The 22,136-nt window shown below is 37.4% G+C and overlaps 2 protein-coding genes across 12 annotated transcripts in view; both read left to right on the top strand.

The window, feature by feature from the left end:
- LOC105222100 (electroneutral sodium bicarbonate exchanger 1) overlaps nt 1-22,136 on the top strand; it is a 762,556-nt gene that overhangs the window by 73,384 nt on the left and 667,036 nt on the right. The gene's annotated exons all lie outside the window — the stretch shown is intronic.
- The window catches only part of LOC125780363 (zinc finger BED domain-containing protein 4-like), a 298,323-nt gene continuing 284,460 nt past the window's right edge, over nt 8,274-22,136 (top strand). The window contains exon 1 of one of the 2 annotated variants that reach the window (XM_049462645.1): nt 8,274-8,515. The gene's annotated coding sequence lies outside the window, so the exon portion shown is untranslated. Of the gene's footprint in view, nt 8,611-22,136 lie in introns of both variants that reach the window. The other variant, XM_049462646.1, reaches the window with a different exon arrangement.

The following is a 22,136-nucleotide window of genomic DNA, read 5'->3' as shown; positions in this document are numbered from 1 at the left end:
TTCTTCTCTTCGCTACGTGGCGCCAATTGGATATTCCAAGCCAAGCCAGGTCCTTCTCCACTTGGTCCTTCCAACGGAGTGGAGGTCTTCCTCTTCCTCTGCTTCCCGCGGCGGGTACTGCGTCGAATATTCTCAGAGCTGGAGTGTTTTCATACATCCGGACAACATGACCTATCCAGCGTAGCCGCTGTCTTTTAATTCGCTGAACTATGTCAATGTCGTCGTATATCTCGTACAGCTCATCGTTCCATCGAATGCGATATTCGCCGTGGCCAACACGCAAAGGACCATAAATCTTTCGCAGGATTTTTCTCTCGAAAACTCGCAACGTCGACTCATCGGTTGTTGTCATCTTCCAAGGCTCTGCACCATATATATTTGGCCTTTGTTCGTCGAGAGCGGACTTCACTTTTCAATTGCCTACTCAGTTCGAAGTAGCACCTGTTGGCAAGAGTAATACTGTGTTGGATTTCTAGGCTGACATTGTTGGTGGTGTTAATGCTGGTTCCTAAATAGACGAAGTTATCTACAACTTCAAAGTTATGACTGTCAACAGTGACGTGAGAGCCAAGTCGCGATTGCGACGACTCTTTGTTTGATGACAGGAGATATTTCGTCTTACCCTCGTTCACTGCCAGACCTATTTGCGTTGCTTCCTTGTTCAGTCTGGAGAAAGCAGAACTAACGGCGCGGGTGTTGAGGCCGATGATATCAATATCATCAGCATACACCAGCAGTTGTACACTCTTATAAAAGATTGTACCTGCTCGATTAAGTTCTGCAGCTCGAGTAATTTTCTCCAGCAGCAGATTGAAGAAATCGCACGATAGGGAGTCGCCTTGTCTGAAATCTCGTTTGGTATCGAACGGCTCGGAGAGGTTCTTCCCGATCCTGACGGAGCTTTTGGTGCTGCTCAACGTCAGCTTTGAAATCGACGGAGAGGTGGTGTGTGTCGATTCTCCTTTCACGGGTCTTTTCCAAAGACCTTGGCGCATGGTGAATATCTGGTCGGTTGTTGATTTGGCAGGTCTAAAGCCACACTGATAAGGTCTAATCAGTTTGTTGACGGTGGGTTTTAAGCTTTCACACAATACGCTCGACAGAACCTTATATGCGATGTTGAGGCTAATCCCACGGTAGTTGGCGCAGGTGGTGGGGTCTCCTTTTTTATGGATCGACCATATTTTGCAAAGCTGCTTGTTGTTCCTTTTCATTGGTAAGATTTTTTACGTGGCGGGTCCCAAACCCAGCGCACAACCCTGCGGAGGGGATGTTTCGCCTTCTCACTTTAGCTCGCCTTCAAACGGATGTTCTTAGGCTACCCAGAGGATACTTGGTCAAAGACCAGAAGTCGTGAGCTGCTTGAGTCATGTCTGGCCACTCCCAAGTGAATGGCGATCTGAGAACTTTTCTCACTTGCGTGAACTTCTACACATGACTCCATCCTCTTTTTCTCAGTCACTCATATTATTAATAAATGTGCAATTTTTTCCAATGGAATATGAACGAATTCTACAACAATTACACTGACCCAGAATTACTCATAAAAAACAATCACCACGTGTTATATCACTACAAGAAACACACTGTACAGCTACTGTACCCAAACAATACGCTGCCTATTTCTCCAACTTAACACAAAATCATACTAACAAACAAGGTGTTGCTACTTTAGTAAAAAAAGATTTCCCACACAAACTTCTCCCTACATATTTTAATATTTCTACAATAGCAGTAGAAATATTTATTGGATTTAAATTAACGATCCTAACAATATACATTCCACCACACCAAAACTTGAATATAAAAGTACTACGCAATATAATCGGACATATCCAAACACCCGTACTTATACTTGGCGATTTCAATGCCTGGAGCCGTCTTTGGGGTTCCTCATGTACTAACCAAAGAGGTAAAATCATTGAAGACCTGATATTAGCGGAAGACTTGACAATCTTAAACGACGGTTCTCCTACGCATTTTTCTACACATAATTCGTTCACGAATGTAGACCTCGTCATTTGTTCTGCTGCTATCGCCCCCAAACTTACCAGCCAAACACTAACTGATCTGCATAACAGCGATCACATCCTCATTATAACCCACTTATTAACCCCTTTATCTAGAAAAGGGTCGGCGAAGACAAAATTTCTGTTGGACAAGGCAAATTAGTCCAAATTTCAACAACTCTGCGAAAATCTGTCTGCTGCAAATCCCATAGCTGATAATATAAATAAAGAAACAGCTACGATTACCAAAATAATCAAAACTTCTGCTCACCTCTCCATCCCCCAAACGGGTAAAAAAAATCTTCAAAAATCATGTGCCTTACTGGTCTAGGGAATTATCTAAACTTAGAGAAGAAAAACAATCACTATGGTTAATTTACAAAAGAACTCGCTCTATTGATAATCTAATAAAATACAAAAAAGCCAATGCAGTGTTTCGGAAAAATATTAAAGAAGCTAAGAGAGCTTGCTTACAAAAACTTACTGATGCTATCACTCCGTTAACAAATCCCAAGAAATTATGGGCCGACATAAAAATGCTCTCAGCTCCTATACGTAAGTGAATCTTAAATGTATAAACACTCCAAATGGCCCAATTTTCGACTCAAAAGACATAGCTAATCATTTCGCCTCTGTATGGTCCGATTATTCGAGCGATTCAAACTTCCATCCTTCGTTTGTATCAAATAAAAATGAACTTCTCAGAAGAAGTTACAGTAAAGATCACTCACCCCCATCTATTACCGAATCAGACATAACCATTGCAGAATTCGATTTCACTTTATCTTCAATGTCAGGCAAGTCTCCCGGTGCAGACAGGATTTCATATCCCATGCTGAAAAACTGTCCTTTAAGTCTCAAAAATAGAATTATTAAATTGTACAACAATATTTTATGTCAAGGTGTCTACCCTCAAAACTGGAAAAATGCGGTGATAGTAGCAATCCCTAAATTCAATGTAGTATCTACAGATGTTCTCGGTTACAGGCCAATATCACTCCTCTGTTGCATGGGAAAACTATTAGAAAAAATCATATCAAAACGTATCTCGTGGTTCGCATTAAATAAAAACCTTCTCAGTCGAAACCAATTGGCATTTAAGGTATGGCAAGGCACTGTGGATGCTTTACTCTATTTTGACGATTTCGCCAAAACGGCTTTATCGAAAAGAAACCACATATCCACTCTCAGTTTGGCTTTCGAAAAAGCTTTCGACAGAGTTGGTTCGCATGTTATTCTACGACAGCTTCAGAAGTGGCAAATTGGCGAAAAAGTATTTAACTTTATTAAATCTTTCCTAATCAATCGGAAATTCATGACCAAAATCAATAACACCTTTTCGAACACGTACAATATGTACAAGGGGATACCACAAGGATCACCGTTGTCTATTATACTATTTGTAATCGCATTTAACGAAATCAGTTCGATAATCTCTAAACATAAACTTATTTCGAATATTATTTATGCTGATGATGTGCTGATCTTCTCCAAACAAAATAATCTAAATGCTGTAAAAATTACCTTCTTAAAGATCTTTACGGGTATTTCAAATTGGTCAAATTGTTCAGGTGCAAATATTTCTATAAACAAATGTAAATTATTCCATATATGTAGGAAACACAAATGTAATAACTTCAATCTAAGCTATAATAATGTAAATATTGTAAATACTACTAGTCTTAAATTCCTAGGTTTAATTTTCGATAAGAGACTTACTTTTAAGGAACATTGTACAAATCTACGTAAGCAACTAACTTAACTAGGCTTAATATAATTAAGTATCTGTCTTCAAAATATTGTTTAATTCACATTTCTTCTCTCATGAATATTACAAGAGCTTTAATTTTATCTAAGATTGATTATGGTCTCCCTATCTACGGCAATTGTGCCAAAAGCAACATAAAGCAAATTTTCGCACCATTTTCGGAGGAAAAGTCTATTTCTTTTGCCCCACCATGGCTTCTCAAAAAATCTTCATTCAAGCTACATCTTCAAAAACATCATAAAAAGAACACCAATTCCAGGGTATATCAAAGTTTGTTCAAATTGAGCAACACTACGTAGATTGGAAACTCATTTTTACTGACGCTTCGAAAGCCGACTTCTACACGTCTTTTGCTATTGTTGATAACGTCGGAAATACGTTAAAAGCTGGACACCTGCCTAATTACAGCTCAGTATACACCGCAGAAGCAGCAGCCATCTATAATGCGCTATCCCTAGTACAAAACTCTAACTTAAAAACTTTAATATGTACTGATAGCAAGTCTACAATCTCAGCTCTCCAAAATACATCTAACAAATCCTACCTCATTGCGCAAATTAGAAACATACTAATTGGGAAAACGAACATAAAAATTATTTGGATCCCTGGACACGCCTTTATTAGCGGAAATGAATGGGCCGATCAAAACGCCAAATTGGCGGTAAAACAGCCATTGATTGTTTTCTACTACATCGAAAAAAAGGATATAAACCATTTTATCGCTTCAAAACAAAAAGCCATAAAAGCTAATGCTTGGAAGAATGTGCAACACCACTACGCCATCTGCAACCAAGAGGGGAAAAAACCTGGTTATCCGCCATCAGGCCGTTGCTAAGATATAAAAGCCTTCGTTCGCCTTCGTCTTGGTCATACATCCTTAACGCATTCCCATTTATTAAATGGTAACCATTTCATCCTGCCCACATTGCAATTCGTCGTCCTTAACCATAACACATCTACTGGATGAATGCCCCTTCTTCAATTCAGCAAGGACCAGTATATTTCAGAATAATAAAGCTCTTGATTTATTAAAAACTAGCTCTTTACCCGCGGCTTCGCCCGCAGTGGAGCCATTAAATAAGTATGAGAGATAAAGGGTAAGAGTATAATAATAGAAATTAGTCAAAATGATAACTAAAATTTATTGCTTGGCTGAGATCAACAATTTTTAAAAATTACTACAGACAATGAAGTTTCAACACTTTAAAATATGCGTATTGAAATGCAACAACTAATCTTAAAATATATTTCACCGTAACAAAAATAAATAATTCTGAATTCTAACAATTTAAAAAAATAAAATACAGAGTGTTAATCTAGTATATTTTTGTATACCATGTTATAAGTTTTCCCGTCGGGTGCAAATATGTGTGAATTCTGGGCATTAGATACACGTGAACAGGCTACATAAAGTGAGAGAAGCATGGGTTTTCTAAATGCACTCCTGCTACCAGTAATGTTTGTCCTTGTGCCTTGTTTATAGTAACAGCAAAGCTTGACGGGAAACTGAACCCTTTTAAATTTGAATGGAAAGTCAGTGGGAATAATTGGTATCCGAAGTATTATAACAATATTTCCCTTACCGACACCTGTTAAAATAGTAGCACCAAGTATGTTCTGTCCCAATTTTGTTATCCGAAGCTTTGTTCCATTACATAGCAGAGGAGCATCTAGATTTCGCATAAGCATTACTGGTATATTTAGTTTCAATTGAAGTTTATGTGACGGTAGACCCTATAGTTCAAGTGAATGTAAAAACTCCACAGGATATGAAGTACTTAATTCCGTATCTATAATTGTATCCATTGACAAATATTCCTTAATTTTTCCTTGAACCTCGTTTAAAATATCAGTGTTGATCCTATTACTATTTCATTTCTTGGTGTTAATATTGCTCTTGCACACAACCACTGATCACTACACAAATTTTGTTGAAATTCCGGAAAAACATTAGCAATGAAATCCACATCACTTTCTACTAAATTACAAAATTCTCTTGACAGTAATATATAGCCTTCAACGTCAACAGCTAAACAACCATCACCAATTTTCAACAACATTTCTGCGTAAAGTCCTGAATCCAAGAATGAACATCAGCGAGTAAGATCTAAAATAATAAAATGACTGCTAACCACAAAAATTACGGATTATCTCAAAAATTTGAATAGTTTTATACTGCATGTAACGACAGAAGAAAATAACAATAACTATAGAAAAATTAATATTATTATATTAATACAACTCTAACAAATAATTTCGACCAAATTAGTTATCACAAAAACGGTACTCACGGACTTTTATTTAGATCATTAAAAGAGATATAATTCTTTCATACATAACTCTTGTGTATCTTGAACCGCTTTCGCAGCGCAAGGAACGGAAGCCCTCAAAGATAAATAATTTCCCCCGTTTTTTGCACATTTACCATTGTTTCTTCGCTCCTATTGGTCGCAATATTATTCAATTCGAACCAGTAGTTTCGGAGATTAACGCGTTCAAACAAACAAACTTTTCAGCTTTATAATATTAGCATAGATAACGTCTATTGTAAACATCACTAAAATATCTGAATACCTATCTAGTACAAAGTTAAAAAAATATATTTAAGTTATCCTTCCTTTTTAAATTTATTTTTAACACATATTTTTAGTTCATAAAAACATATTGCTTGTAAATAATTCTTAAATGGAAGGTTCCAGCCGTGAGCTGAAAGCCTCTGTAGCTAGTGCTCCTTATGTTTCTTCTTCTTAATTGGAGTAGACACCGCTTATGCGATTATAGCCGAGTCAACAACAGCGCGCCAGTCGTTTCTTCTTTTCGCTACGTGGCGCCAATTGGATATTCCAAGCGAGGCCAGGTCCTTCTCCACTTGGTCCTTCCAACGGAGTGGAGGTCTTCCTCTTCTTCTGCTTCCCGCGGCGGGTACTGCGTCGAATACTTTCAGAGCTGGAGTGTTTTCGTCCATCCGGACAACATGACCTAGCCAGCGTAGCCGCTGTCTTTTAATTCGCTGAACTATGTCAATGTCGCCGTATATCTCGTACAGCTCATCGTTCCATCGAATGCGATATTCGCCGTGGCCAACACGCAAAGGACCATAAATCTTTCGCAGAACTTTTCTCTCGAAAATTCGCAACGTCGACTCATCTGTTGTTGACATCGTCCAGGCCTCTGCACCATATAACAGGGCGGGAATTATGAGTGACTTATAGATTTTGGTTTTTGTTTGTCGAGAGAGGACTTTGCTTCTCAATTGCCTACTTAGTCCGAAGTGGCACCTGTTGGCAAGCGTTATCCTGCGTTGGATTTCTAGGCTGACATTGTTGGTGGTGTTTACGGTGGTTCCAAGATAGACGAAATTATCTACAACTTCAAAGTTATGACTGTCAACAGTGACGTGAGTGCCAAGTCGCGAGTGCGACGACTGTTTGTTTGATGACAGGAGATATTTCGTCTTGCCCTCGTTCACTGCCAGACCCATTTCTTTTGCTTCCTTGTCCAGTCTGGAGAAAGCAGAACTAACGGCGCGGGTGTTGAGGCCGATGATATCAATATCATCGGCATACGCCAGCAGTTGTACACTCTTATAAAAGATTGTACCTGCTCGATTAAGTTCTGCAGCTCGAACTATTTTCTCCAGAAGCAGGTTGAAAAAGTCGCAAAATAGGGAATCACCTTGTCTGAAACCTCTTTTGGTATCGAACGGCTCGGAGAGGTTCTTCCCGATCCTGACGGAGCTTTTCGTGTTGCTCAACGTCAGCTTACACAGCCGTATTAGTGTTGCGGGGATACCAAATTCAGACATCGCGGCATAAAGGCAGCTCCTTTTCGTGCTGTCGAAAGCAGCTTTGAAATCGATGAAGAGGTGGTGAGTGTCGATTCTCCTTTCACGGGTCTTTTCCAAGATTTGGCGCATGGTGAATATCTGGTCGGTTGTTGATTTACCAGGTCTGAAGCCACACTGATAAGGTCCAATCAGTTTGTTGACGGTGGGTTTTAATCTTTCACAATACGCTCGACAGAACCTTATATGCGATGTTGAGGAGGCTTATCCCACGGTAGTTGGCGCAGATTGTGGGGTCTCCTTTTTTATGGATTGGGCAGAGCACACTTAGATTTCAATCGTTGGGCATGCTTTCGTCCGACCATATTTTACGAAGAAGTTGATGCATGCTCCTTATCAGTTCTTCGCCGCCGTGTTTGAATAGCTCGGCCGGCATGCCGCTTTGTTGTTTTTCAAGCGGGCAATTGCTATTCGAACTTCTTCATGATCGGGCAATGGAACGTCTGCTCCATCGTCATCGATTGGGGAATCGGGTTCGCCTTCTCCCGGTGTTGTGCTATCACTGCCATTCAGCAGGTTGGAGAAGTGTTTCCTACATAATTTAAGTATGCTCTGGGCATCGGTAACTAGATCACCTTGGGGGGTTCTACATGAGTATGCTCCGGTCTTGAAGAGGCCTTATTTGGGGGGGGTGGGGGGGGGGGGGGAGATTTGTTTTAAAGCAGGAATTCGCGCACAGTGTTTTTTGGTTTTTGTTCTGATTGTTCACTGCACAGTTTTGTTTGTTTTTCGTCACCACACTCTTTGTTGCGTTATATATATACATATATGTATGTACATTAGGGTGATTCAAAAAAAATTTTTTGTTTTTTTTTATTGGTACTCGGAAAAATGGGTTCCTAGACACCTCTAAGAAATCATCTCCAAATATGAGTTTTTAATTGTAACGGGAAGGTCCTCCGCCTAACGGTTTTTTATTTTTTCTTATTATCAGATAGAAAAATTTATATCTCGCTTCCAACTACTTGAAAAAATATCTTGTTAATTAGGTTTTGTAGGAAATTGAATGCTCTAAAATATGGTCTCTTATGATTTTTTCGCAAACCCAACCGTTTAAAAGATATTAACGGTTAAAATTTGACTATTTTTGGAAAAATTCTTTATTTCTTATTAATTTTATAACTCAATGAAAAAAAAATTATTAAGAATGATGAAACACATAGTTTTGTAGGAAATTTACTGCTCTATAAAAATGGTCTACCATGATTTTTCGATTAAGTTAAGCGTTTACGAGATATTCATCGTCAAACATCAATGCATATTAGGGTGGATCAAAAAAAAAAATTTTTGTTTTTTTTTATTGGTACTCGGAAAAATAGGTTCCTAGACACCTCTAAGAAATCCTCTCCAAAAACCTATTCATAATAATTTTTTTTCATTGAGTTATAAAATTAATAAGAAATAAAGAATTTTTCCAAAAATAGTCAAATTTCAACCGTTAATATCTTTTAAACGGTTGGGTTTACGAAAAAATCATAAATACCACCATATTTTAGAGCATTCAATTTCCTACAAAACCTAATTAACACGATATTTTTTCAAGTAGTTGGAAGCCAGATATAAATTTTTCTATCTGATAATAAGAAAAAATAGAAAACCGTCAGGCGGAGGACCTTCCCGTCACAATTAAAAACTCATATTTGGAGAGGATTTCTTAGAGGTGTCTAGGAACCCATTTTTCCGAGTACCAATAAAAAAAAAAAAAAATTTTTTTTTTTTGAATCACCCTAATGTACATGCATGTATGCATTTAGATTTATGTACCACTGTGTTATAATATATTTATGTCACTGCATTTGTTTTTTGTTTTCTGTCTTTTTTTCCTTTTTTTAAGTTTTCGCGCGTTTGTTTGTTTGCTGGAACTATTTGGTATATTTGGTTCCCTAATCACCGCAGTTTTTGTTATTGCATATACTCGTACTTGTAAACATTTTGTTTTTTTTTTGATGAGTCACTGCACTTATGTATGTAGTTTATTTTGATTTTGTTTATTTTGCCACCACATTATGTTTGAACATTTTTTTTGTTTGTCTGATTGTTCGCCACTTCTTCATCGCACTGCACCAAATTTTCTTTTATTTTATTTTGTTTAAAAATCCATAGTGCCTGCCACTATGGCTCGAAGGACCATGAATAAAGGTATACAAAATTTAGGTTTAATAAAAACAAATTTGCACAATTTGATTATAATAGTAATTTAATTTGTATAATTAAAACGTTATAAAACTAAATTTTAATAAACAAGTGTCGACGAACGGGGCGGCGAGAACCCTTTTCCAACGTGCTGGAGCTGTCGAGTTTTTATGGATGGAGGTCGAAAGGTTTACTCGCGGTAGAGTAGAGGTGTTGACCTGGCGCAGTGTCTCAGCGAAGCATTTCGGATAATATTTAATTAGTATATACATTAGGGTGTTTTTTTTTTGAACTATTAATTTTTTTCAATCCTTGAAAATACCCTACAAAAAATTCCCTGAAAATTTTAGCACTTAATATTAACATTGAGAACTGGACCAAGGCATGTAAAAATTGTCCATAGAAAGTACACTTTAATCGTGATTTTTTATCTTTAAATTCCTCCAGATAGAAAATAACGAAATAACAGTTACGAAATATTGCACTGATTATATAAAAAGCAGCCAGATGATGGTTGAGTGCTATGACTTTAGCCTGGTGTCACCTTCAGTAATATGGTCCACTATTGATAACGTGACGTTTTTCAATATTTCGTTATTTATTGGATTTGCTTGGTAAAGCCTAACAATAAGTATTCAAATCTTATTGAACCTTTGTATTATATCAATGTTGGTTGCACATGTCTCAGTTGAATGCCATACATCCAAATCGGTTTATGATTGCATTGTGCAATATATATGTATGTATGTATGTATATACTATATATTGCATATGATGTGCATTCTTGTCTAGGCTAAGTTTAGAATTTTTTTTTTAAAGTTTCGTTAGGTAAAACATTATTGATTTTCCATAAAACGTCATACCAGACCTTATCAAACGCCTGAGTTACATCTAGAAAAATAGTTGAACAGTACTCTCTGTGCTCGAATGCTTACCTGATTTCGTTGGTAATTCTATTTACTTGCCCTAAAGTGCCACGTTTAGCACGAAAATCGAATTGGTGCGTTGGTATTATACTATTTTCGTGAAGGAAAGGAGTCAGCTTTGATAGTAACACTTATATCGGTATTCTGCTTGAGACGATTGTCTCATGTCTCTAATTATCACAATAAAGGGTGATTTTTTAAGAGCTTGATAACTTTTTTTAAAAAAAAAAACGCATAAAATTTGCAAAATCTCATCGGTTCTTTATTTGAAACGTTAGATTGGTTCATGACATTTACTTTTTGAAGATAATTTCATTTAAGTGTTGACCGCGGCTGCGTCTTAGGTGGTCCATTCGGAAAGTCCAATTTTGGGCAACTTTTTCGAGCATTTCGGCCGGAATAGCCCGAATTTCTTCGGAAATGTTGTCTTCCAAAGCTGGAATAGTTGCTGGCTTATTTCTGTAGACTTTAGACTTGACGTAGCCCCACAAAAAATAGTCTAAAGGCGTTAAATCGCATGATCTTGGTGGCCAACTTACGGGTCCATTTCTTGAGATGAATTGTTGTCCGAAGTTTTCCCTCAAAATGGCCATAGAATCGCGAGCTGTGTGGCATGTAGCGCCATCTTGTTGAAACCACATGTCAACCAAGTTCAGTTCTTCCATTTTTGGCAACAAAAAGTTTGTTAGCATCGAACGATAGCGATCGCCATTCACCGTAAACGTTGCGTCCAACAGCATCTTTGAAAAAATACGGTCCAATGATTCCACCAGCGTACAAACCACACCAAACAGTGCATTTTTCGGGATGCATGGGCAGTTCTTGAACGGCTTCTGGTTGCTCTTCACCCCAAATGCGGCAATTTTGCTTATTTACGTAGCCATTCAACCAGAAATGAGCCTCATCGCTGAACAAAACACGCGCGCGAAACACATATCGAACCGAACACTGATTTTGGTAATAAAATTCAATGATTTGCAAGCGTTGCTCGTTAGTAAGTCTATTCATGATGAAATGTCAAAGCATACTGAGCATCTTTCTCTTTGACACCATGTCTGAAATCCCACGTGATCTGTCAAATACTAATGCATGAAAATCCTAACCTCAAAAAAATCACCCGTTAGTAATTTAGTGACTCTGTTAGTCAGGAGTCTCATTTTGGTATTCTGGCAGATACAGTAAAGTAGTATACTGTATACAGTGGCGGGTCAAGAGTATCCGAGGCCCTAAGCACAGAGCCTGTGTAGGCCCTCTATTGCTTAAATGGAAATGAAAGGAATGGAATGGAAGGTAGAAAGTATAAAAAGAAAGTTCATAAAAATAGAAAGTGTAGTAAGTAAAATTTAAAACTTAAAACATTTTTTTCCTTGCCTTAATCAGAGCAAACTCCGAAATTACATTTATTTATATTTTATTTGTCGAAGTATGTCTGCCTCAATACACATTAATGCTAAAGAATTAAGCCTGTCTGGACGGATTTTTGTTCTTTGCGGGTTTTTTAATCTTTTTAGTTGTGAGACGGATCGTTCAGCAGAGCAGTTAGTAATAATTAAGCTGTAAAAGATTCTAAACGCCACTTCTATATTTGGGAAAACACACTTTACTTTATCTTTAATAATCATTTCATATAGATCGAAATGGGCGACCTTTATTTCTGAAAATTCATATTTTATTCGAACTTATTTGTGAAAATGATTAAATTCGCCGAGAATGTTTTCATTGAAGTCTTCTGGGTAAGATTCTAAGAGCAATTGGATATCTTTTTCATATTCTGAAAATGACTTATTTAGATCCGCAAGAAATGAAAACTTTTGTGAAACTTCGTGATATACATCACCTCTTCTTGCATTTGAGCATTAAGTGTGTAAATTATTACATTGAAAGCCTCAATGCGGAATTGTAGAATATCATTCCACAAAGTGAGCATAAATATAAACTCAAAATTTTGCAATTTGTTTGAAATATTTTGTGATTCTAACCTGATCTCACCTTGTGTCCTCAGCAATTTCATCTAAAGCATCCAAAATTTTCGGATAGGATTGTAATATTACACTCGTAGCTACAGCGTAAGCTTCCCAAAGAGTGTCCGACAGCGACTTCAGAATGCTATCGCAGAATGCTAAAACTGCCCAACGATGAGTAGAAGCCGAAAAAAATGTATAGCAACTGCACAATTGAAAATAAATTCACTGCGATCGTACAACAATCAGCAGCACTACGACCAGTTTAGAGAATATGCAGCGCATGGTATAAATACAGCATATTTATTAAATTTTTTGCTGCATCCCCTTGTATCGTCCTGACATATTAGAAGCATTGTCATATGATTGTCCTCTGCACTTTGTAATATCTACTTTGCAACCCTCTAGATGTTGTGTGGGGTAACGATAAGTGTATGTAGTTTTAATCAAAGCCACTCCGTAAATAAAGTAGGTAAGTACGAGCGGTAATGGGTACGGGCGCTATCATTTTCAATGCAAAGACAACTCACTCACTCAGTCTCGCGGGGGCGCGACGCGACGTGCGGGCGGGACGCGCAGGGGCAGGGCCCTGCGGGGGTGTATTATGGGTCACTCCCGGACTGCTCGCGCCTTGAGATTTCGGACATACTTATTGTGGATGAATCTCGATAAAATGTAAGTATAAAATGAAACGCCAGCAGAGGATGGAGGCCCCTGGAGAACAGAGGCCCCAAGCACGTGCTTGTAGTGCTTATACGTTAATCCGCCACTGACTGTATAGTAGTATACTGTATCTGCCAGAATAGTAAAATGAGAATCCTGATTAGGTCTGCGACTTTTTCCACGAAACTGGATAATATCCGAACTCAAGAATTGCATCGAAGAGCAAGGAGAGTACCGTTATAACAAATCTCAATTAGCATTTTTGGATTAATATTATCGTGGCCTAATGACTTTTTCGGATTTAGCTCTCTTATGATTATAGTAATTTCAGAAGTAGAAGTCCTAATAGACACAAGCGACTCGTTAGCGGTATTGGGCAACTAAAAGTTTTTCTTTGGTCAATTAGGTTGAAATACATTTTCTAGGAGATTTTTAAAGCAAATTGCCTTTTCCTCATCACTACATGCCCAATTACCATTAAACTATCTTAGAAGCATGTTGGAATCCATTAATGAATTAAAATACTTTTGGGCTTTCCAAAGGGAGTTTTGCTTGCTACAATTGGCCTGCGTTGTATTCTTTCTCACGATTAGGCGCTTTTTTAACTTACGTACAGCATATTTCAGTTGAAGCAGAGTAGAAGGGGAGCAACTTAACTGCCATTTACGTCAAGCTTGCCTTTTCTCATATATAAGTTTTTCTATAGTCATTATTAGTGATCTTTCGAAAACCAACTAGTTTATTGTTTCTTTTAGGTGTAACCAATACAGCTGCATTAGTTATTGCATCATTGAGTTCTCTTAAACTTTCATCAATGTCTCCTCCTGTATTTATTTTGCAATCAACATTGATGTGACTGCTGATATATTTTCTATAGTTTTGCGTGATGTTAGAGAAACTTTTGGATCAAATATCATGTGCTGTTCGTATGACTTTATTAGTGGAGAAGAATGATCAGATGATAGGTCTGTGCATGTATCAGCTATCAGCTGTTATAACTGATCTATCTATATTTTTGACTACAGCAAAATCTATTAAGTCTGATATTTTTTTCTGACCAACCGATTTCTAACCAACACTGCCGTGGCACCACGCGCTTTTATTCCGGGGTATTCGTAACATAGAGTCTAAATCCCGGCACATTGAAATTATTTTTATTTGTAAGAAAAGTTTCTGATATAAGCACTACATCGGTATTTTTTCGGACAGAAATTTAATAATATCTAATTTATGTTGGTTAACACCGTTAGCATATCATGTACAGATATTATATTTAATACGCTCATTTCTGACTTAATACATTTTGCAGCATTTTACTTTGTAATTTTATTAAATCTTGGATCATGCTTTGCATTGTAGACATAAATTTCGTCATACACTGTGAACATTTTTAAATCATAGTTTCAGTACCTCCGTTTGGAGGATTTTACTGCAGTTGCATTTCACTACATTTGCATAGCTTCCTTTCATAGTATTATTCTTAAAAGTAATGGAATTTGAACTTTTATCTGACGTACTTTTATTACGACGTACTAGCATGCCCTGTAACAACTAGGATTTCAAATCTTTATATACAGGACAACCTCTGTAGTTAGCAGTGTGATTTCCTCCATAATTGCTGCATTGTTTCGTCTTTCCTAAAGATGCATTTGGAAGTGGGATGTAAGTCACCACAAACACTGCGTAGAGTGCAATATAATTTGGAATGCCCATATTCTTGACAGTTAGTACATTGAATCGGACCGTTTCTTTCATGTGGTTCTTCAACAGTTTCTTTACGATGCAGCAAATATTTCAGATAATATGTATATAGGATGTGGTCATTTTGTTTAAGTGTGGCTGTGGTACTTTATTTCTATTAAATATGGTCTATCTGACTGAGACAATACTGCGCCTATGGCGAAGTTGGACGCTTCTGTGGTCAGCTCAAATTCTTTGCTGTAATCCGGATATGTGAGGATGATATCCTCTGAGGTGAGGGAATTTTTTATTTTCATGAAAGCTTCTATCGCTTCCATATTCAAATTTATTTTTATGTGGTTAGATTTATTCTTTGACATACGACCGTCTTCCCCTCTTAAAAGAGATGTCAGGAGTTTTGCAAGTTTAGCGTAGTCTCTTATAAAACGCCGGTAGTACCCTGACATAGGAAGCTGCGAAGTTATTTTAAATTTTGTGGTTGTCGAAAGTTTGAAAGGGCTTCAACTTTTTTTGGGTTGGTTCTTATGGTGTGATTACATATCTTAAGAATTCTACTTTTTTTTGAAAAATTTACATTTTCCTAAGTGCACTTTCATAATAGCGTTTTCTAATGTTTCGAACACCTAAAAACAATTATATCATCAATATACACGTAGCAACATTTCCCTATGTGTTCTCTTAATATATCATCTAATGCGCGTTGGAAAACAGATGGCGCATTTTTTAGACCAAATGGTAGTCGAGTAAACTCGTACTTTCCATTGTTGATAGAGAAATCAGTTTTCTCTATATCAGATTTTTTAGTGGAATCTGGTGAAAACCACTTTTAAGGTCGAGAACTGAGAAGAAATTGCTATTACCTAGTTGAGAAATTACTTCTGTAATTTCCGGAATGGGGTATCTATCCGCGATCGTTACTTCATTTAATTTCCTATAATCAATGACCATACGGTATTGTTTATTTCCTGCCTCGTCTGGCTTCTTTGGTACAATCCACACTGGGGAGTTGTACGGTGATCTAGATGGTCTAATTATACCATCACTTAAAAGCTTTTCTACCTGGGATTCCATCTCCTGTTTCAATGCTGCAGGATATGGATAAAATTTTGTGTAAACAGGGGAATCGGATGTTGTCCGAATTTGTCCGACCACTTTTGTTGTATAAGTTAGCTTTTCGTCGGGTTCAGAAAAAAGATTTGGGTATTTATTTACGATGTTTTCCATCGTGTGCATTTGATTTTTTGAGAAGTTTCCCTCATCTATGTTAATTGCGTTCACTCGCTGTGAGGGGAGCTGTTTGAGGTGAACCTAAAAGCCGTTAATTAAAGTCATGTAACTTTCGCCAGTGTATATAATAGCTTTAAATTCCCGAAGGGTATCATTCCCTAGAATACCGTCAAATCTTTTGAGAAGTGGCATTAGATAGAATTTAATTTTATCCTTAAAGTTAAAAAGTTGAAAATAAGTGTGTTCACTGATTTCTAAATTTCCCGCAATAGATTTTGCAAAAAAGGGATTGTAATTTTTGATTCTTTTTTTTGCCAACTCTGGCTTAACATAATTTTTACTGGAACCTGTATCCACTAAAATTTTTAAAATTCTGCCGCTCTCCGCCTTTACTTCGAAGAAGGGGAGCGAAGAGCTAATTATTCTAAAAAATGGATATTGCTTGGTTCACCAAATTGTCCGTCTTCCTGTGAGGCTGTGTCAATGTGAAATGTTCGTTGCTCTTTCCTTCGCTGTTGATTCGGAAATTGTTGTGGCCTCTTGCCAAAGTGCTCACTTTCTTGGGGTCTGTTCATATAGTTAACGCGACGAGAGTGTATGCTCGGGTCGACGTCTATGGGCTCTGGACGTGGCTGCGATTTCGGAGGCCTTGTGGGATTATTATCGTGGTGAAAATTGTTATATTGTTGTTGCCTTGGTTGCCAAGTTGTCCTCTGTGGTTGGGGTAAATGCGCTAGCTAGGGGTAAAATTGGTGCCTTTGTGGCTGTGGAGAATTCCTTTGTGGCTGTGGAAAATTCCTTCTTGGAGGTAAGGCTGGAGGCTGTACTGGTTTTGCATTGTACGCATGGTTCATACGAAAGTTTTGGTTCTGCAGTTTTAAACAGAGATGAAGAGCCTGCGGCAGGTCTGCCGGCTCTCGTATTCCTAATAGTCTAGGTAAATCGCCGTTAAGCCCTTTTATAAAAGTATCTAATGCTTTGTCTCTATATGCTTGCGTCAGCCTGCGAAGAGATTCATTGCCCATATCGAGACAACCTAATTTATTTAATATCAATGAAAGGTGATACACTTGTTGATAGAAATCCGAAACTGTTCTATTTCCTTGGACCAATGTGGTCATTTGATATTCTAATGTTGACAAGTCGCGCTTGTCACCGTAATGCATAATTAAACATTTGGAAATTGATGGCCAATCAAGTGGCGTATTGTATGCTTCTAATGCCGCATCGGCATTGCCTATTATCTTGTTCCGTATACGCTTAAAATTCCGTAATACTTCGGTGTCCCCTTTTGAGATTGATATATAGCTAAAACTCGATCTACACTTTTTTTCCATGAGTTGAATTCTCCTGGATTTCCAAAGAATTCCTTTAGACATTTTACGATGTCAGGTATCCTATCTAATTCGCCTAAGTTGTTTCTATGTTCTATGTCTATTGTTTGGTCCGTAATGTCGGTGGCAATTGCATTTGGGTGTAATGCCGCATGTACCACTTGCGGTCCCTGTGTCTTTACTATGTCTGAAGCTATACTAGCTATGAGCCTGGACAGGTCGTCCATGCTTAATTGTGTATTTTGAGATGTCTGAGGGGTATTAGGTGCCGAATTGGTGGGAAGAATTGGAGGACGGATTAAATTATTGGGGTTCGCTATTTGTATATTCTTTAATATTCTCAGTATAATATTATTAATAAGATATATTAATATTCCTAATATAATATAATTCCTAAATGGTTATAGTGTCTAAGTATAGTTATTGTAGTCTCCTTCCACTTACAGGATTGCTGGGTATTCTGTTGTCTTTGCTGCTACTTCTGATAGTATTTCTATTAGCTGGATATATGTAGAATCGTCATCCACTTGCTGAGCTGTATGTGCTTGTTGCTGGGGGCGTTGTTGTTGTATTAATGCTTGTTGTTGCTGCTACTCCTATTGTTCTTGTAGCCTTTGCTTTTTTAGACTCTCGCAACAAAGTTGCTAAAGAGAGTATTATAGTTTTGTTCACATAACGGTTGTTTGTAAGTCCTAAAACTAAAAGAGCCAGATATAGGGTTACATATACCAAAGTGATCAGGGTGACGAGTAGAGTTGAAATCCGGATGTCTGTCTGTCCGTCCGTCCGTCTGTCCGTCCGTCCGTCTGTCCGTCCGTGCAAGCTGTAACTTGAGTAAAAATTGAGATATGATGAAAACTGGTACACGTATTTCTTGGCTCCATAAGAAGGTTAAGTTCGAAGATGGGCAAAATCGGCCCACTGCCACGCCCACAAAATGGCGGAAACCGAAAACCTATAAAATGTCATAACTAAGCCATAAATAAAGATATTAAAGTGAAATTTAGCACAAAAGATTGCATTAGGGAGGAGCATATTTGGACGTAATTTTTTTGGAAAAGTGGGCGTGGCCCCGCCCCCTACTAAGATTTTTGGATATATTTCGGAAACTACTATAGCTATGTCAACCAAACTGTATATAGTCGTTTCCTTCAGGCATTTCCATATACAGTTCAAAAATGGAAGAAATCGGATAATAACCACGCCCACCTCCCATACAAAGGTTGTGTTGAAAATCACTAAAAGTGCGTTAACCGACTAACAAAAAACGCCAGAAACACTAAATTTTACGGAAAAAATAGCAGAAGGAAGTTGCACTCAGACTTTTTTTAAAAATTGAAAATGGGCGTGGCGTCGCCCACTTATGAACCAAAAACCATATCTCAGGAACTACTCCACCGATTTCAATGAAATTCGGTATATAATATTTTCTTAACACCCTGATGACATGCACGAAATATGGGTGAAATCGGTTCACAACCACGCCTTATTCCAATATAACGCTATTTTGAATTCCATCTGATGCCTTCTCTGTAAAATATATAAAGGGTGATTTTTTAAGAGCTTGATAACTTTTTTTAAAAAAAAACGCATAAAATTTGCAAAATCTCATCGGTTCTTTATTTGAAACGTTAGATTGGTTCATGACATTTACTTTTTGAAGATAATTTCATTTAAATGTTGACCGCGGCTGCGTCTTAGGTGGTCCATTCGGAAAGTCCAATTTTGGGCAACTTTTTCGAGCATTTCGGCCGGAATAGCCCGAATTTCTTCGGAAATGTTGTCTTCCAAAGCTGGAATAGTTGCTGGCTTATTTCTGTAGACTTTAGACTTGACGTAGCCCCACAGAAAATAGTCTAAAGGCGTTAAATCGCATGATCTTGGTGGCCAACTTACGGGTCCATTTCTTGAGATGAATTGTTGTCCGAAGTTTTCCCTCAAAATGGCCATAGAATCGCGAGCTGTGTGGCATGTAGCGCCATCTTGTTGAAACCACATGTCAACCAAGTTCAGTTCTTCCATTTTTGGCAACAAAAAGTTTGTTAGCATCGAACGATAGCGATCGCCATTCACCGTAACGTTGCGTCCAACAGCATCTTTGAAAAAATACGGTCCAATGATTCCACCAGCGTACAAACCACACCAAACAGTGCATTTTTCGGGATGCATGGGCAGTTCTTGAACGGCTTCTGGTTGCTCTTCACCCCAAATTCGGCAATTTTGCTTATTTACGTAGCCATTCAACCAGAAATGAGCCTCATCGCTGAACAAAATTTGTCGATAAAAAAGCGCGAAACACATTTCGAACCGAACACTGATTTTGGTAATAAAATTCAATGATTTGCAAGCGTTGCTCGTTAGTAAGTCTATTCATGATGAAATGTCAAAGCATACTGAGCATCTTTCTCTTTGACACCATGTCTGAAATCCCACGTGATCTGTCAAATACTAATGCATGAAAATCCTAACCTCAAAAAAATCACCCGTTAGCATTACAACCATTGATACTTTGCATAAAACAAACTTTTAATTTCCATCTGATTCTTTCACTATGCAGTATACAAATCAAACATAGATGAAGTTATCAAAATAAAACTTTGCACAAATAGGACCCTAAAGATATTTAATTTTAAATGTAAAATTTTCGAAATTGGACTATAACCTTCCAAGAACTGGGACACTAATCTTTAGTGAGTCGAACTTAGTAATGTTTTATCGAATACTCGTATGTCAGACGATTTGTGGGATCTTAAAATTCCGGGAAAAAATTTTTGAGCTAATGTCGCGCCCTTTCGGCAAATAGATCCATATATATGTACACTGACGGACAAAAGACACCGTCACATGACCATTACAATTACACAAATTAGCATTCTTTTTACAAACTGCAATTTAATTGAATGTATTTGGTGACAAAATAAAATGTTTTAAGTTTTGCCTTATTTACAAAAACAACTATATTTTCCTTAAAGAACATAATTTTTATGGACAAAATTCCATAGTTCAGCGGCCCCGTACCACAATTCCTGGTATTATAAATCGCTTCAAAATTGACCCAGATTGTGGGTTTCAACCGAGAACTGGAAGACCGCTTGCGCTATCAGAGCGGGATAAACGGGAGATAGTGAAGGTAATCAAAAAAATCCCAAAACTCCATCATCGAAGATAGCTGCAACTCTGAAGGAAGACGTTAGTACGGTTGTTCATCCTCGGACTGTTCGTAGAGTTTGCCGCAAAAAACCAATGATAAGTAAGATGAACAAAAAACAAAAACGACTTTTATTCGCAAAAGAACACGTAAAGAAGCCGACGGACTTTTGGGAGAAAGTAATATTCTCTGATGAAACCAAATTTTGTCTATACAAAACAGATGGGTGAGTTTTGACATGGCGAAGCATTGTCAGAAAAATATTCACCCAACAGAAAAACACGGGTGTGGTAGAGTTTTGGTGTGGGAGTGTACGTCAGCATCTGGGGTTGGAGAGCTCGTGTTTATTGATGAAATAATGGACAAAATGAAAAAAAAGTGCTCAAAAACTTGGAATAGAGAACGGCTACCAATTTCAGCATAACAACGACCCCAAGCATACAGCAGAAATTGTTCGCTTATGGGTATTGTACAACTCTCATACTTCATACTTTGAAAACTCAACCTCAATCCCCTGATCTCAATTCGATCGAACATTTATGGGACCACGTGGATAGACGTCTTCGAGAAAACCATGTTTCATCAAAAAATGGACTAAAGCAAATACTTCTTGAAGACTGGATCAAAATTAATTCAGATGTTACGAAAAAATTAGTTCATTCAATGCAGAACGTTTACAAGAAGTTATTAAAAATAACGGTAAACATACAACACATTAAAATATATTTCCTTTACCTATAATGAAATTTTATATAATATGACGGTGACTTTTGTCGATAGGAAATATGCATTCTAATTTTTAAATTCATATTTTTGTACAATAAGTAAAGTTAAAAAAATTGTATATACATACTAATATAAAAAATGAGATAAATTGCAGATTCAGTTGAGCATATGAACTTTTGTATTTTTAATATTTTGTGGGCGTGGCCACTCTTCAAAGATTATTAATACCAAATGACGGTGACTTTTGTCCAGCAGTGTATATTTCCGGTTGACTTTATACCGCATCTAATGGCGAACATGTAATGAAATTCTAACTTTATTTTTTTGGCATCCTCTTTGTGAAATGTAATGCTGTTGACATATTTATTTATTGCGATATCGAACTTACTACTGTCATCCTTTGTACCAATTTACACTTTTGAGTTTTATTTTATTTATAGTTCTTTATAGGTTATCATTTAATGTCATTTGTGGGTGTAGCAATGGTCCGCATTTTCGTGCTATTAATTTTTACAACTTTTGGCTATGAAGATCCATCAAGTACCAGTGTTTATTGATGGTATAGCGAATCCAATGAAGATAGTTGCCTCACTCCAACTCAGAAAACTTTAGAGAATATATATGTATAATATGATTGCAGACAGAAATTTTTCCCGTGGGATCCCACACAATTGGTTCATCGTTCAAAAAAGACTC

Source organism: Bactrocera dorsalis, chromosome 1 (genome assembly GCF_023373825.1).
Source record: "Bactrocera dorsalis isolate Fly_Bdor chromosome 1, ASM2337382v1, whole genome shotgun sequence".
NCBI lineage: Eukaryota > Metazoa > Arthropoda > Insecta > Diptera > Tephritidae > Bactrocera > Bactrocera dorsalis.
Note: the sequence above shows the minus strand (reverse complement) of the source record. Positions and strands in the feature narration are given on the sequence as shown.